This window comes from Salvelinus namaycush, chromosome 9, assembly GCF_016432855.1.
Source record: "Salvelinus namaycush isolate Seneca chromosome 9, SaNama_1.0, whole genome shotgun sequence".
In the NCBI taxonomy this organism is placed as follows: Eukaryota; Metazoa; Chordata; class Actinopteri; order Salmoniformes; family Salmonidae; genus Salvelinus; species Salvelinus namaycush.
The window spans coordinates 25,985,992-26,001,713 of NC_052315.1; the positions used below are offsets into that span (position 1 = coordinate 25,985,992).

The window sequence follows — 15,722 nt, forward strand, 5'->3', positions numbered from 1 at the left end:
TAGAGCTCAATTTTTATGGAATGGTCTGCCTACCCATGTGAGAGACGCAGACTCGGTCTCAACCTTTAAGTCTTTATTGAAGACTCATCTCCTCAGTAGGTCCTATGATTGAGTGTAGTCTGGCCCAGGAGTGTGAAGGTGAACGGAAAGGCACTGGAGCAACAAACCGCCCTTGCTGTCTCTGCCTGGCCGGTTCCCCTCTCTCCACTGGGATTCTCTGCCTCTAACCCTATTACAGGGGCTGAGTCACTGGCTTACTGGTGCTCTTCCATGCCGTCCCTAGGAGGGGTGCGTCACTTGAGTGGGTTCAGTCACTGACGTGGTCTTCCTGTCTGGGTTGGCGCCTCCCCTTGGGTTGTGCCGTGGCGGAGATCTTTGTGGGCTATACTCGGCCTTGTCTCAGGATGGTAAGTTGGTGGTTGAAGTTATCCCTCTAGTGGTGTGGGGGCTGTGCTTTGGCAAAGTGGGTGGGGTTATATCCTGCCTGTTTGGCCCTGTCCGGGGGTATCATCGGATGGGGCCACAGTGTCTCCTGACCCCTCCTGTCTCAGCCTCCAGTATTTATGCTGCAGTAGTTTGTGTCGGGGGGCTAGGGTCAGTCTGTTATATCTAGAGTATTTCTCCTGTCTTACCTGGTGTCCTGTGTGAATTTAAATATGCTCTCTCTAATTCTCTCTCTCGGGGGACCTGAGCCCTAGGACAATGCCTCAGGACTACCTGGCATGATGACTACTTGCTGTCCCCAGTCCACCTGGCCGTGCTGCTGCTCCAGTTTCAACTGTTCTGCCTGCGGCTATGGAACCCGGACCTGTTCACCGGACGTGCTACCTGTCCCAGACCTGCTGTTTTCAACTCTCTAGAGACAGCAGGAGCGGTAGAGATACTCTCAATGATTGGCTATGAAAAGCCAACTGACAGTTACTCCTGAGGTGCTGACCTGTTGCACCCTCAACAACTACTGTGATTATTATTTGACCATGCTGGTCATTTATGAACATCTTGGCCATGTTCTGTTATCTCCACCCGGCACAGCCGGAAGAGGACTGGCCACCCCTCATAGCCTGGTTCCTCTCTAGGTTTCGGCCTTTCATGGGAGTTTTTCCTAGCCACCGTGCTTCTAAACCTGCATTGCTTGCTGTTTGGAGTTTTAGGCTGGATTTCTGTACAGCACTATGATATATCAGCTGATCTAAGAAGGGCTATATAAATAAATTTGATTGTTAATTGTATTTAGTTTACTTCAGTTAATAAATATATTTTGTTATTCCTTATCTCCACGTTGTCTCCCTTTTTGATACGAACTTCGAGCCGGTTCGTGACAACCGAGTGTACAAAACAGACATGGACTGACCAGATGAAAGCTATGATCCCTTACTGATGTCACTTGTAAGAGAAATGAATCACAACATTCCCTCTCAAACTGTGCCCTGAGAATGCGGCAGAATCTCTCCTAATTTGGTACATGAAGCAATTACTAATCAGTCCCATAGCTTTATTTGTATTCTTCACTAACCCAGTGCATTGCATAACAATCTTGAAATCTACTTCTGTAAACCAGTGTGTAGAAGGTACAATGCCTGACTTATGCAGGCTAACCAGCTGTATGAGCCAAGTCAAGGAGGAAAGTCAGTGAAAGTGAGCCAGGCCACTGTACTATGACAGGATAAAGCTCTGAAATCACATGATTTCTGGGAATATACTGGCAGAGCAGGGTTTCCATTAGGAAAATGTGGTGACAGACGACTTGACTAAATGGGTCCAGTAACTGTACTGGACCAATATGCATTGGGTGCGTAACCCATTAAGGGGTCCACCCACATTGCCTTCCTCTTGTGATTTAGTTGATAACTTTAATAGCAAATTAAGAGCAACCATTAACGCTATAGCTCCACTAATGTTGAGAAAAGCTCTTTGGAATGAGGAAATAATTCATTTTTAAAAAGACAGGCAGAGCGGAAGTGGAGAAAGTCAAAATTGCATGTCCATTATGCTGCTCAGATCAATTAGAAATGCCAGACAGGCTCATTTTTCTAACTTGATTACTAATAAATCCTGATAATTTGAGAGCACTCTTCGACCATTGATGGCCAGATAAATCTTACTTCTGCAAACCTTCTACAAAACCTACTCATTCAAGGGTTTTTCTTTATTTGACTATTTTCTACATTGTAGAATAATAGTGGAGACATCAAAAACGCGAAATAACACATATGGAATCATGGAACCAATAAAGTGTTAAACAAATTCAAATATATTTTATATTTGAGATTCTTCAAATAGCCAACGACAGCTTTACACACTTGTCATTCTCTCAACCAGCTTCACCTGGAATGCTTTTCCAACAGTCTTGAAGGAGTTCCCGGATATGCTGAGCACTTGTTGGCTGCTTTTCCTTCACTCTGCAGTTCGACTCATCCCAAACCCTCTCAATTTGGTTGAGGTCAGGGGATTGTGGAGGCCAGGTCATCTGATGCAGCACTCCATCACTCTCATTCTTGTTAAAATAGCCCTTACACATCCTGGAGGTGTGTTGGGTCATTGTCCTGTTGAAAAACAAAATGATAGTCCCACTAAGCCCAAACCAGATGGCGTATCGCTGCAGAATGCTGTGGTAGCCATAATGGTTAAGTGTGAATTCTAAATAAAATCAGACAGTGTCACCAGCAAAGCACCCTCACACCATACCTCCTCCTCCATGCTATACGGTGGGAAATACACATGCAGAGATCATCCGTTCACCCACACCGCTTCTCACAAAGACACGGCGGTTGGAACCAAAAATCTCCAATTTGGAATCCAGACCCAAGGATAAATTTCCACCGGTCTTATGTCCATTGCTTGTGTTTCTTGGCCCAAACAAGTTTCTTCTTCTTATTGGTGTCCTTTAGTAGTGGTTTCTTTGCAGCAATTTGACCATGAAGGCCTGATTCACACAGTCTCCTCTGAACAGTTGATGTTGAGATGTGTCTGTTTTGCTTGAACTCTGAAGCATTTATTTGGGCTGCAACTTCTGAGGCTGGTAATTCAAATGAACGTACCCTCTGCAGCAGAGGTAACTCTGGGTCTTCCATTCCTGTGGCGGTCCTCATGAGAGTCAGTTTCATCATAGCGCATGATGGTTTTTGCGACTGCACTTGAAGAAACTTTCAAAGTTCTCGGAATGTTCTGTATTGACTGACCTTCATGTCTTAAAGTAATGATGGACTGTCGTTTCTCTTATTTGAGCTGTTCTTGCTATAATATGGACCTGGTCTTTTACCAAATAGGGCCATCTTCTGTGTACCACCACTACCTTGTCACAACACAACTGATAGGCTCAAACGCATTAAGAAGGAATGAAATTCCACAAATTAACTTTTAACAATTGAAATGCATTCCAGGTGACTACCTCATGAAGCTGGTTCACAGAATGCCAAGAGTGTGCAAAGCAGTCAAGGCAAAGGGTGGCTATTTGAAGAATCTCAAATATATTTTGATTTGTTTAACACTTTTTTGGTTACTACATGATTCCATGTGTTATTTCATAGTTTTGATGTCTTCAGTATTATTCTACAATGTAGAAAATAGTAAAAATAAAGAAACCTACTCATTCAAGGGTTTGTTCTAAAACTTTTGACAGGTAGTGTACATGAACCTTCCTCTACATCTACAGTGCATTCGGAAATTCCAAATGTTGTTACATTAGAACCTTATTCTAAAATTGATTAAATTATCCCCCCCTCAATCTACACACAATACCCCATAATGACAAATTAAAAACAGGTTTTTAGAAATGTTAGCAAATGTATTAAAAATACAAACTCTGGCTGGGCCACTCAACGGCATTCAGGAGACACTCCTGCATTGTCTTGGCTGTACGCTTAGGGTCATTGTCCTGTTAGAAGGTGAACTTTTGCCCCAGTCTGAGGTCCTGAGCGCTCTGGAGCAGGTTCTCATTAAGGATCTGTACTTTGTGTCATTCATCTTTCCCTCAATCCTGACTAGTCTCCCAGTCCCTGCTGCTAAAAAAACATCCCACAGCATGACTGGGGAATTTTTCTGAATAAAAAAAAAAAAACTGAATAGAGCTAAGCACAGGCAAAATCCTATATGAAACCCTGGTTCAGTCTGCTTTCCAACAGACACTGGGAGATTAATTCACCTTTTAGCAGGACAATAACCTAGAACACAAGGCCAATCTACACTGGAGTTGGTTATCAAGAAGACAGAGAATGTTCCTGAGTGGACGAGCTACAGTTTTGGTTTAATGGTCAACCACCAATTTGACAGAACATGAAGAATTTTGAGGATAAATGTACAAATGTTGCAGAATCCAGGTGTATAAAGCGCTTACAGACGTATCCAGAAAGACTCACAGCTGTAATCTCTACCAAAGGTGCATATGTAAATGAAATATTTCAGCATTTAATTTTTTATAAATTTGCAAATGTCTAAAAACATGGTCTTCCCTTGGTCATTATGCAGTATTGGGTGTAGATGGGTGAGAAAAATATTTAATCAATTTTTCATTCAGGCTGTAACACAACAAAATGTGGAAAAAGTCAAAGGGTGTGAATACTTTGAAGGCACTGTAGCTGTGGATCTTTCAAATCATAAAATATTAGGCCTCTATTTGGGAAGCCCACAATTTGAGCAGAGCGCGTGCCAATAAGCCTAGCTGATTATTGAGTTGCGGCTGTAAGTGAAAAGTATCTAAAATATGCGTGAAGATAATGCGTCTTGAGTATAATTAATAAATGCTCATGCATTGAATCTGCTCAAGGACATCATGGCACTGAAAACAATGGATACACTCTATAAGAGAGCCAAGGAACTGGTTAGGTATGTGAAGGGTCATCAAGTTATAGCAGCAATCTACCTCACCAAGCAAAGTGAGAAGAATAAGAGCACCACATTGAAGCTGGCCAGCAACACCCGTTGGGGTGGTGTTGTCATCATGCTTGACAGTTTCCTGGAGGGGAAGGAGTCTCCAAGAAATGGCCATATCAGTTTGCCGATATGGACAGCCCCATCAAGAGGATCCTTCAGGATGATGTATTTTGGGAGAGTGGTAAGCAGCCTGAAACCTATAGCAGTAGCCATTGCACGGATTGAGGGAGACAATGCCATCCTGTCTGATGTTCAGACTCTGCTTGCAGATGTAAGGGAAGAAATCCGTACTGCCCTGCCCATTTCACTGTTGCTCCAAGCAGAGGAAACTGCAGTTCTGAAATGCAAAAAAAATCTCCAATGCAAAAAACATTACATTTAAATACTATTAATATGCATATATTCCCGTTAATTCCCTACGGAAAGTTTTCACCTCTGAATATTCCCCAAAACGTGCAACCCTAAATAGATGACATTCATATTCTGAAACTCACTTAGCAATACAAGGTCATAACATGTACAGAAAATATATAAATGGTGGAGGTGTTGCTGTTTATATTCAGAACCACATTCCTGTAAAGATTAGAGAGGATCTCATGTTAGCGGACGATATTGTCACTCCTATTTGCCATATTTTCAATTTAAGCCTACTAGAATGTGTGTGCCCCCAGGCTTGGAGGGAAGCAAAAGTCATTCCGCTACCTAAGAATAGTAAAGCCCCCTTTACTGGCTCAAATAGGCGACCAATCAGCCTGTTACCAACCCTTAGTAAACTTTTGGAAACAATTGTTTGACCAGATGCAATGCTATTTTACAGTAAACAAATTAACAAGACTGTCATCACGCTTATAGTGAAGGACATTCAACAAGATCAGCACATTCAACAAGATCAGCACTTACACAAATGACTGATGATTGGCTGAGAGAAATAGAATCTAAAAACATTGCAGGGGCTGTTTTGTTAGACTTCAGTGCAGCTTTTGACATTATCGACCATAGTCTGCTGCTGGAAAAACATACGTGTTATGGCTTTACACCCCCTGCTATATTGTGGATAAAAAGTTACCTGTGTAACAGAGCACAGAGGGTGTAATTAAATGGAAGCCTCTTCAACATAATCCAGGTAGAATTAGGAATTCCCCAGGGGAGCGGTCTACTTTAAAAATAATCTTTACTAACGACATGCGTAAAGCCAGTGTGTCTATGTAAGGGAAAGGGGAGGATACCTAATCAGTTGTACAGCTGAACGTATTCAACTGAAATGTGTCTTCTGCATTTAACCCAATCCCTCTGAATCAGAGAGGTGCGGTGGGCTGCCATAATCGACATCATGTCGTCGGCACCCGGGGAACAGTGGGTTAACTGTCTGGCTCAGGGGCAGAATGACAGATTTGTACCTTGTCAGCGCGGGGAGTCGATCCAGCAACCTTCCTGTTACTGGCCCAACCACTAGGTTACCTGTCGCCCCTATGAGGACGACTCAACACTATACATGTCAGCTTCTACAGCGACTCAAATGACTGCAACACTTAGTTTCAGAATGGGTGGCAAGGAATAAGTTACTCCTAAATATTTCAAAAACTAAAAGCATTATTTGGGACAAATCATTCACTAAATCCTAAACCTCAACTAAATTATGTGGAAATAGAGCAAGTTGAGGTGACTAAACTGCTTGGAGTAACCCTAGATTGTAAACTGTCATGGTCAAATCATATTGATACAACAGTAGCTAAGATGGGGAGAAGTTGGTCTATAACAAAGTGCAGCTCTACCCTCTTAACAGCACTATCAAAAAGACAGGTCCTCCTAGTTGTCGCACGTGGACTACTGTTCAGTCGTGAGGTCAGGTGCCACAAAGAGGGACTTAGGATAATTGCAATTGGCTCAAAACAGGGCAGCACGGCTAGCCCTTGGACGTACACATTAATAACATGCATGTCAATCTCTCATGGCTCAAAGTGGAGGAGAGATTGACTTAATCACTACTTGTATTTGTGAGAGGTATTGACATGTTGAATGCACACCCCACAAGACATGCCACCAGAGGTCTCTTAAAAGTCCCCAAGTCCAGAACAGACTATGGAAGAAGCACAGTACTACATAGAGCCATGAATACACGGAACTATATTCCACATCAAGTAACTCATGCAAGCAGTAAAATTACATTTTAAAAAACGATGAAAATACACCTTATGGAACAGCAGGGACTGTGAAGCAACACAAACATAGGCACAGACACATGTATATATATACACGGTAACATACAGACATAGATTCTGTGTTGTAGATATGTGGTAGTAGAGTAGGAGCCTGAGGGCATTCTGTTGTGAATGTATTGTAATGTTTTTAAAATTGTACAAGTGTCTTAATTTGACTGGACCCCAGGAAGACTAGCTGCTGCCAACGGAGATCCATCATAAATACACACACCTGGCAGGACATGATGGGGGAGAAGTTCTCCTGCTCGTCCACCAGCTTTAGGTTCTTGAGGGGGCGTGGCTGGAAGAAGAAGGTATCTCCCTCCTCCAGGGGCATGGCAGAGGAGAATTCTGGCTCTTCATCGTCATCTCCAAGATGGGCTATCTGGTAAAGGTAACTAGCAGAGAGAGAAGGGAGGAGACCATGAACACACCGATGCACACAGAAGAGCAAGATGATAAAGATTGATGTCTCAGTAATGTGTGGTATTGAGGTGGATTCCAGCGAAATTAATGACTTACTGGTTGCCGAACTCTGAAGAGACAAATAAGAAGCCAGTCTTCAGCACACACACGGCTGTGGCTACAGGGATGGTGTCAAAGTACTTCATCCTTATCTCTGTAACCTGGGGAATACAAACGTTTACTTGAATGAGAAGGAATCCCATCAGGTGAACACTGACCTGTGTGTGTTTGTGCTGAGATCAGGTGGTTATGCTATCTCCATGTTGTCAGAGAAGAGACATGAACTCATCACTTCAACAGCACTCTTTGCTGCCCTCCCCCAGTTTCCATCTCAGACTGCACCCTGCTGCCCTCACCATCTCCTCATCCGTCTCCAGGGTGACCTTGAAGATGTCCCCCTGCTACGTTTGGGCCAGGAAGAAGAACATGGACTTGGTCTTGTGGGTGGCTGAGCAGACGAAGATCATGCCTCTCTCAGGATCATCCAGGTCATTCTGTGTTTAGGGCAAAATAAAGAATGAGGGCACTGTGTGGATAGTACCAATAACTTAAAACTGATCCATACAAACATTCACAAATTCAACACGACTGGTCAGCCAAGTCCTTTGTTGGTAAATTTTTTACTAAACTTTACAGAAACTCACCCTTCTGCGTGGGATGGGACAGCGAATGTCAGGCTGATCGCCAAAGTTTTTGTAGATGATGTAGTTCTCTGAACAGATGAGAACTCCACTGGGACCATCAGAGCCTCCAGGAACTGGACAAAAAAGAGGGGGTCATGATGACACAATGTTTACACTAGGGATGCAAATTTCGGTAAATTATGCTGCCGACTAACTGACCCGCATTAACCGGTCAACAAACAGTATTTTACTGTTTGGGAAAAAAATGTCAGAGACCTGTATATAATGATGAGATGCTTATGTCTCCACCCTAACAATAAGAGTTATTCCAAGGTGGGGAGGCAGGCGACAAGTTTAGGCCCAAAATAAAGACCACAGAAATGCATTGGGATTATTTGGGACCAATTTTGGTCGAGAGCGAAACCTCTCGCTTCGCCTCACCCTCTCTGATACCAAGCATACACAACGTTTTTCATTAAGAGTTTAACAGAAACATGCAACAATAGCAAACCTACAGTCTTCCAGTCAAAAGACTACAACCTATTACTAAACATGCAACTGCTATAATGAAGCAGCTACTAAAACATAATTTTCAAACATTACCAAAACACAATTCATGGGAAAACAGTTCTAAACAGCACATCTAACCTAAATCTCAGTTAGAAATTTAGAAAGAGGGGAATTTAATAGTAACTAGGATTCGGAAAGTATTCAGACCCCTTGACTTCCCCACATTAGAATACGGCTGTAACGTAACAAAAAATAGATTAAATTGTTTCCCCCCCTCGATCTACATACCATACCCCATAATGACAAAGCAAAAACAGGTTTTAAAAAAAGTATATGGAAATATCACATTTACATAAGTATTCAGACCCTTTACTCAGTACTTTGCTGAATCACCTTTGGCAGTGATTACAGCCTGGAGTCTTCTTGGGTATGACGCTACAAACTTGGCACACCTATATTTGGGGAGTTCCTCCCATTCTACTCTGCAGATCCTCTCAAGCTGTCAGTTTGGATGGGGAGTGTCGATGCACAGCTATTTTCAAGTCTCTCCGGAGATATTCGATCAGGTTAAAATGTGGGCTCAGGCTTGGCTACTCAAGGACATTCAGAGACTTGTCCCGAAGCCACTCCTGCGTTGTCTTGGCTGTGTGCTTAGGGTTGTTGTCCTGTTGGAAGGTGAACAGTCGCCCCAGTCTGACGTCCTGAGCAGGTTTTCATCAAGGATCTCTTTCCTTTGATCCTGACTAGTCTCCCAGTCCCTGCCACTATAAAACATCCCCACAGCATGCTGCCACCACCATGCTTCACCTTTGGGATGGTGCCAGGTTTCCTCCAGACATGACACTTCAGGCCAACGAGTTCAAGCAGGGTTTCATCAGACCAGGGAATCTTGTTTCTCATGGTCAGAGACCTTTAGGTGCTCCAAGCTGGCTGTCATGTGCCTTTTACTGATTAGAGACTTCCGTCTGGCCATTCTACCGTAAAGGCCTGATTGGTAGAGTGCTGCAGAAATGGTTGTCCTTCTGGAACTCAGGGTGCACCTGAGTTAAATTTCGAGTCTCATAGCAAAGGGTCTGAATACTTATGTAAATACAGTATGTTTTTATTTTTAATAAATGTGCAAAGAAAACAAACGGTTTGCTTTGTCATTATGGGGTATTGTGAGTAGATTGATGAGGGAAAATGTTTTAATTAATCAATTTTAGAACAAGGCTGTAACGTAACAAAATGTGGAAAAAGTCAAGGGCTCTGAATACTTTCCGAATGCACCGTATGTGTACAACTTCATGAGCTGGATTGCTCGTCTTCGCATTTTGTTTATTTTCATTTGCGTCCATTAGCATATTTAGCTAGCCGCCTCCATGGAAATTTGCTATTACTTGTGCTAATGTGTTAGCATTCTGGTAACATATGCTTAATCGTCTATTTTGTGTTTTTATGACGATATGAAAATCTGGAAACTGCCCAACCCTAGTTTCTAATATGACTAGGACTGTGCCTTTGGCTTCTGGACAACAAAATAAAGTTTATATGAAACCAAATAGAACAGGAGAGAAATGCTGGTTAATGGCATGAGGAAGTCTTGATAAAATAATTGCCTCAACATTTATGGCTAGATTTTCGCAAGGCTACTTTGAAACAAGAAATGCTTCATTATTTGACATTAAGTAAAAGGTTTAGCTTTCAAACAATTACTGCCTCAAGCTCACATTTTAATTGTGGCCATCAAAGTTCAACATGCGATTGCATTTAGAATTGTTATTTGTTGCTCAATGACTGGGCTTACAGAAGCACGTTTCACTCCAGTACATGCTTTTTGATGAGCTCTCGCGCTATTCAGCTCCTCAAACTAGGCTCTAAATGCAATAAATAAGATGCATGACGACTAACAAAAATACACGCGCCAATTTAATTCCACACAATTACGCAAATGAACCTAGAGACCGATAAACACAACCAGTCAAATGTATTTTTCAGCAGGTAACCGATTAACATACCTGGTTTACACTGTAGTTTTACAAAAACAATCCAGGCTTAGAAGGCACTAACAGAACAGCTACAACAGTGAGCTTGTTTGTGTTGAAATCAGAAGCGCTCTTCAGTGGATAGTCAGGGAAGAGACATGATAATCACATGTCAACCCAAATTTTCTGCACAGATTCTCTCTCTCTATAGTGGCACTGTGGCCATTTCCCAGCCAGTGGGTGTGCAGTCATCCAAACAATATGAGGACTAATCTTCACCCCAGCAGGAAGAAGTGAAGAGCAATGCGCAAGGGCAGACCTCATCAGTAGAACACAAGAGGGAAGGCTGCAAACAACTCATAACCTGGCTCTGACCACCCTCTACTGGAAATAATAAGTAGCTACCTGTGATTAGGAAGTTGCCATGCTCCTCCAGGGCTTCGCTGTACTTGCACACCACGTGGTTCAGACCCAGGTCCAGCTCATAGAAGGTCAGTGTCTGCTGGGTGTTGGATGCAGCCTCTCCAGTGGGGTCATTGTCAGCTTCCTGGACAGAGGGAGAAGTAATAGGTCACATACTGTGGGTCAGTGGAAACAAAGAGTACGGGATGAGGATTTACAGGACAGCTGTAGTAGCAGAGCAGCTGTGTTGGGATCAGAGGTGTTTAAGCTCTCTCCAGTGGTTTGTCAGAGAAGAGACATGAAGACTCATCATTTCAACAACACTTGGGTGGGTAGAGAGCGAATAAAGTAGCAGCACATCTGAGCCTGTGTAAAGAAGTCCAGATATGTGGAACGTAACAAGAGTGCATGAGTCAATTCACATATCATAGGGGTCAGTGCTGGGCTCTCACCTCATAGTCCATCTCTAGACAGGCGAACATTGGGTTCTCAAAGCCCACGTCCACTCCTACCACGTGGTACACCAGCGTGTTGGCCTTGTGAGCCTCCAGGGGAGAGGAGATGGTGAGACGTGCTGCTGCATCTCTGTTCAGGATGTACACCAGCTTCTGCTTCTCAATGGCACCTGGAAACACAGAGGTTATCAGTAAACTACAACACCTGGAAACACAGAGGTAATCAGTAAACTACAACACCTGGAAACAGAGGTAATCAGTAAACTACAACACCTGGAAACACAGAGGTAATCAGTAAACTACAACACCTGGAAACACAGAGGTAATCAGTAAACTACAACACCTGGAAACACAGAGGTAATCAGTAAACTACAACACCTGGAAACAGAGGTAATCAGTAAACTACAACACCTGGAAACAGAGGTAATCAGTAAACTACAACACCTGGAAACACAGAGGTAATCAGTAAACTACAACACCTGGAAACACAGAGGTAATCAGTAAACTACAACACCTGGAAACACAGAGGTAATCAGTAAACTACAACACCTGGAAACACAGAGGTAATCAGTAAACTACAACACCTGGAAACACAGAGGTAATCAGTAAACTACAACACCTGGAAACAGAGGTAATCAGTAAACTACAACACCTGGAAACAGAGGTAATCAGTAAACTACAACTCAGGAGATGAAAAACGTTCATTGCAATAGGGGATTATCCCATCAAGTCACAGATGTCAACAACAAAAAATGACCGTTACCAACTCTTTCCAAAACAATCTCTCTCTCAGTTCTCTGAACTTATTTACCTATCATGACTGCCCTGCCCTTGGGGTCGACGGCAAGGAACTGTCCAGGGACAATGCGATGACAGCCACTGTTGCCAAATGTCTCCTGGTGAATCTTCTCAAACATGTTCTTGGAGGGGTGGTACTCCAGGATGCGGCCTGAGTCACTGCCCACCACAATGTAGTCTAGGGATGAAAAGCACAAATGTCTCAAAAGAGATTTCAAAATCATAGCTTTTCAACCACATACATAGAAAATATGAATCTACATTACACACAGCAACTACTCTTTTGGCGCCAAGATTGAGTCATATCTATATACCAAAATGCAATCTCAGGTGTACAGGCAGACACACATACATAACACACACCTTTAGTTCCTCCAGTCTGCCTGAAGGTCATAAGGGAGCGGATAATGCCAAACACCTCCATGGTGAGCAGGGTATGAACCTTCCCTGTGTTGGCATCTGGACGCAGGACCTCAATGATCTTCCCCCTGGAAACAACTATCTTCTGCATCTTGGTTCCTGCAAGGCAAGTCAATACATATTCCCAAAAATGATCATAGGTGACATCAATCTTCTTCCTGGTACGGGACCTCTTCAGTACACACGCTTGCACTTTTCTATGTTTCATTCTAAACATAGTATTACATATAGAATCCATATTAATTTAATAGGATCTCTGTGGGCCTAATAGTAAAGATTAGTGATTTAATTAAAACCTATACTACCTTTAAATGTGGCATTACCAAAACCAGTTATGTTTTCATCTGATTGTCAATCATTTCAAAAGGCACCTGTAAGCCTGGCTACCTACCCACTTTTGTACACTAAAATAATTCCAGCATCCATACAGTGCACTGTGCACCTACCATTTTAGAAATGCAAAGACATCTCTTATAAAAGACCAAAAAGTTTCATGAATGACATTCAGTGATGGCCATTCATCAAGCATACACTTGCAACCTGAATTGATGCATCAACTGCACATTCAAGTCCATTCGCTCATTTTCCATGCGACTGACATGCAGTAATGATAGTGTGAAAGCTTCCAGTTCTTGGCATATTTGTTTTAATTATTGTGATAGGCTCATGTTCAACCGGTATGGTGTAGCTACACTATTTATTTTGCCGTTACTCTGTTTCGGCTTATTTTCACCTCATATATACACTCAGGGATGAGCGAGCACAAGAGGGGATGTTACACTACATGCCCAAATGTATGTGGACACCTGCTCATTAATATGAAGTTGGTCCCCCCTTTGTTGCTATAACAGCCTCCACTCTTCTGGGAAGGCTTTCCACTAGATGTTGGAACATTGCTGCAGGGACTTGCTTCCATTCAGCCACAAGAGCATTAGTGAGGTCGAGCACCGATGTTGGGCGATTAGGCCTGGCTTGCAGTCGGTGATCCAATTCATCCCAAAGGAGTTTGATGGGGTTGAGGTCAGGGCTCTGTGCAGGCCAGTCAAGTTCTTCCACACTGATCTCGATAAACCATTTCTGTATGGACCTTGCTTTGTGCACTGTGGCATTGTTATGCTGAAATAGGAAAGGGACTTCCCCAAACTGGGCATGGTGATCTTGGGCTTGTATTGCAGCTGCTCGGCCATGGAAATCCATTTCATGAAGCTCCCGAAGAAGTTATTGTGCTGACGTTGCTTCCAGAGGCAGTTTGGAACTCGGTAGTGAGTGTTGCAACCGAGGACAGACGATTTTTAAGTGCTACAGCACTCGGCAGTCCCCTTCTGTGAGCTTGTGTGGCCTATCACTGCTCATAGACATTTCCACTTCACAATAACAGCACTGACTTGTTGGAAAGATGGCATCCTATGACAATGCCACATTGAAAGTCACTGAGCTCTTCAGTAAAACCATGCTACTGACAATATTTGTCTATGGAGATTGCATGGCTGTGTGCTCGATTTTATACACCCGTCAGCAACGGGTGCGGCTGAAGTAGCCGAAAGGGTGTCCACATACTTCTGTATATAGTGTGTATGTACCTGAGAAGTTGCAATGGATGGCGTGGGTGACGCCAGTGGCACGCTGCAGGGTCAGGTTATACAGAAACATAGTGGCTGTTTCTCAACCTTCAGGTACAGGTCACAGCTGTGGGAGAATTGTTGCACACAAAAAAGTTTAGCATTGTTGGAAGTGTTTAAACATAACTAGTAACGTAGCTTTTATATGAAAGGGTATCTATTGGCTAGAGAACTCAGCTATTATAATGCAACAAAGTAATGATCGTCGTTGATACTGCACACAAATTTGCAAGAAAAATCATTTCGTCATCTGTTGACGATAGTTAGCTAGTCAACATTGATTACAAACAAAACCGTAACTATTTAGCTAAGTTAGACTACTGTAGCTAGCTAAGGTTAGCAAGCCAACTTTGTTAAGTGGATTGTACACAAACCCAATGGTCGCTGCTGCAACTAGCCAGGTCCGACTTTACCACCGAAAACACAAGAATAACAGGAGCCTACCATTACAAAAATACTTCACGAAATAGACAAAGCAACTTTGCAATACTTGGCTTGCATACTAGCCTAAAAAAACTGCTGTGCTAGGCTTTCATTCTGCCAGTCGTCTACCCAAAACCGGTCATCTTCAAGATTGAGAAACACGTAACCATTTTTATATTGATATATATTTTTTTCAATATTGTATTGTGGGGATACTGTATGCAAATGATTTACGGTGTAGCATCTGGGATGACGCTAATATCAACTTTCATTCACACCGTTAATGTATTGACACTTTTACGGGTAAACGCTTGCTGTCGATCGTGGGTCCTTCATGATCTGCGACGTCATTTAACAAATTCGGTCCACAACGTGCCTGAAACCTAGCGACACAATTATAAGGACGTAACATGGAGCTCAAAGATGTTACGCCATATAAGTTTTATTTGATGTATCTATCGAAAATGGAAAATCTGCTATCAATTGTTTAAATTATCAAAAGAATTATGAAAAGCCGGCCAACAACACATTTAACAGTTGACAAACTATTCCACTAGGTGGCGGCAATGCATATGCTTTGCTTAGAAACTGAGGTGGCTCAGTGGGATGAAATATGCAGGCAAATACAGGAACTATGATGCAGGTAGTCAGTGCAGACTCGAAAAAAGATGTCCCCCTCATAAAACTCCACAATGTGTTAGAATAAATCACTGTAGCTCACAAAAACGAAATGTAAAGATTCTGAAATAGAATATGTGTAGCAGCATATACATTTTTTGGGAAAAGTTAAATGTACATAATGAAGAGTACATAACTGTACATAACCCCGCCTATAGCAGGGTTTCCCAAACTCGGTCCTATTGTCCATTGCTCATGTTTCTTGGCCCAAGCAAGTCTCTAATTATTGGTGTCTTTTAGTAGTGGTTTCTTTGCAGCAATTCGACCATGAAGGACTGATTCACACGGTCTCCTCTGA

The 15,722-nt window shown here is 42.7% G+C and overlaps 1 pseudogene; it reads right to left on the reverse strand.

Moving 5' to 3' along the window:
* The window catches only part of LOC120053210, a 39,782-nt pseudogene extending 24,728 nt beyond the window's left edge, over nt 1-15,054 (reverse strand).
* Between the last annotated feature and the right edge of the window lie 668 nt (nt 15,055-15,722).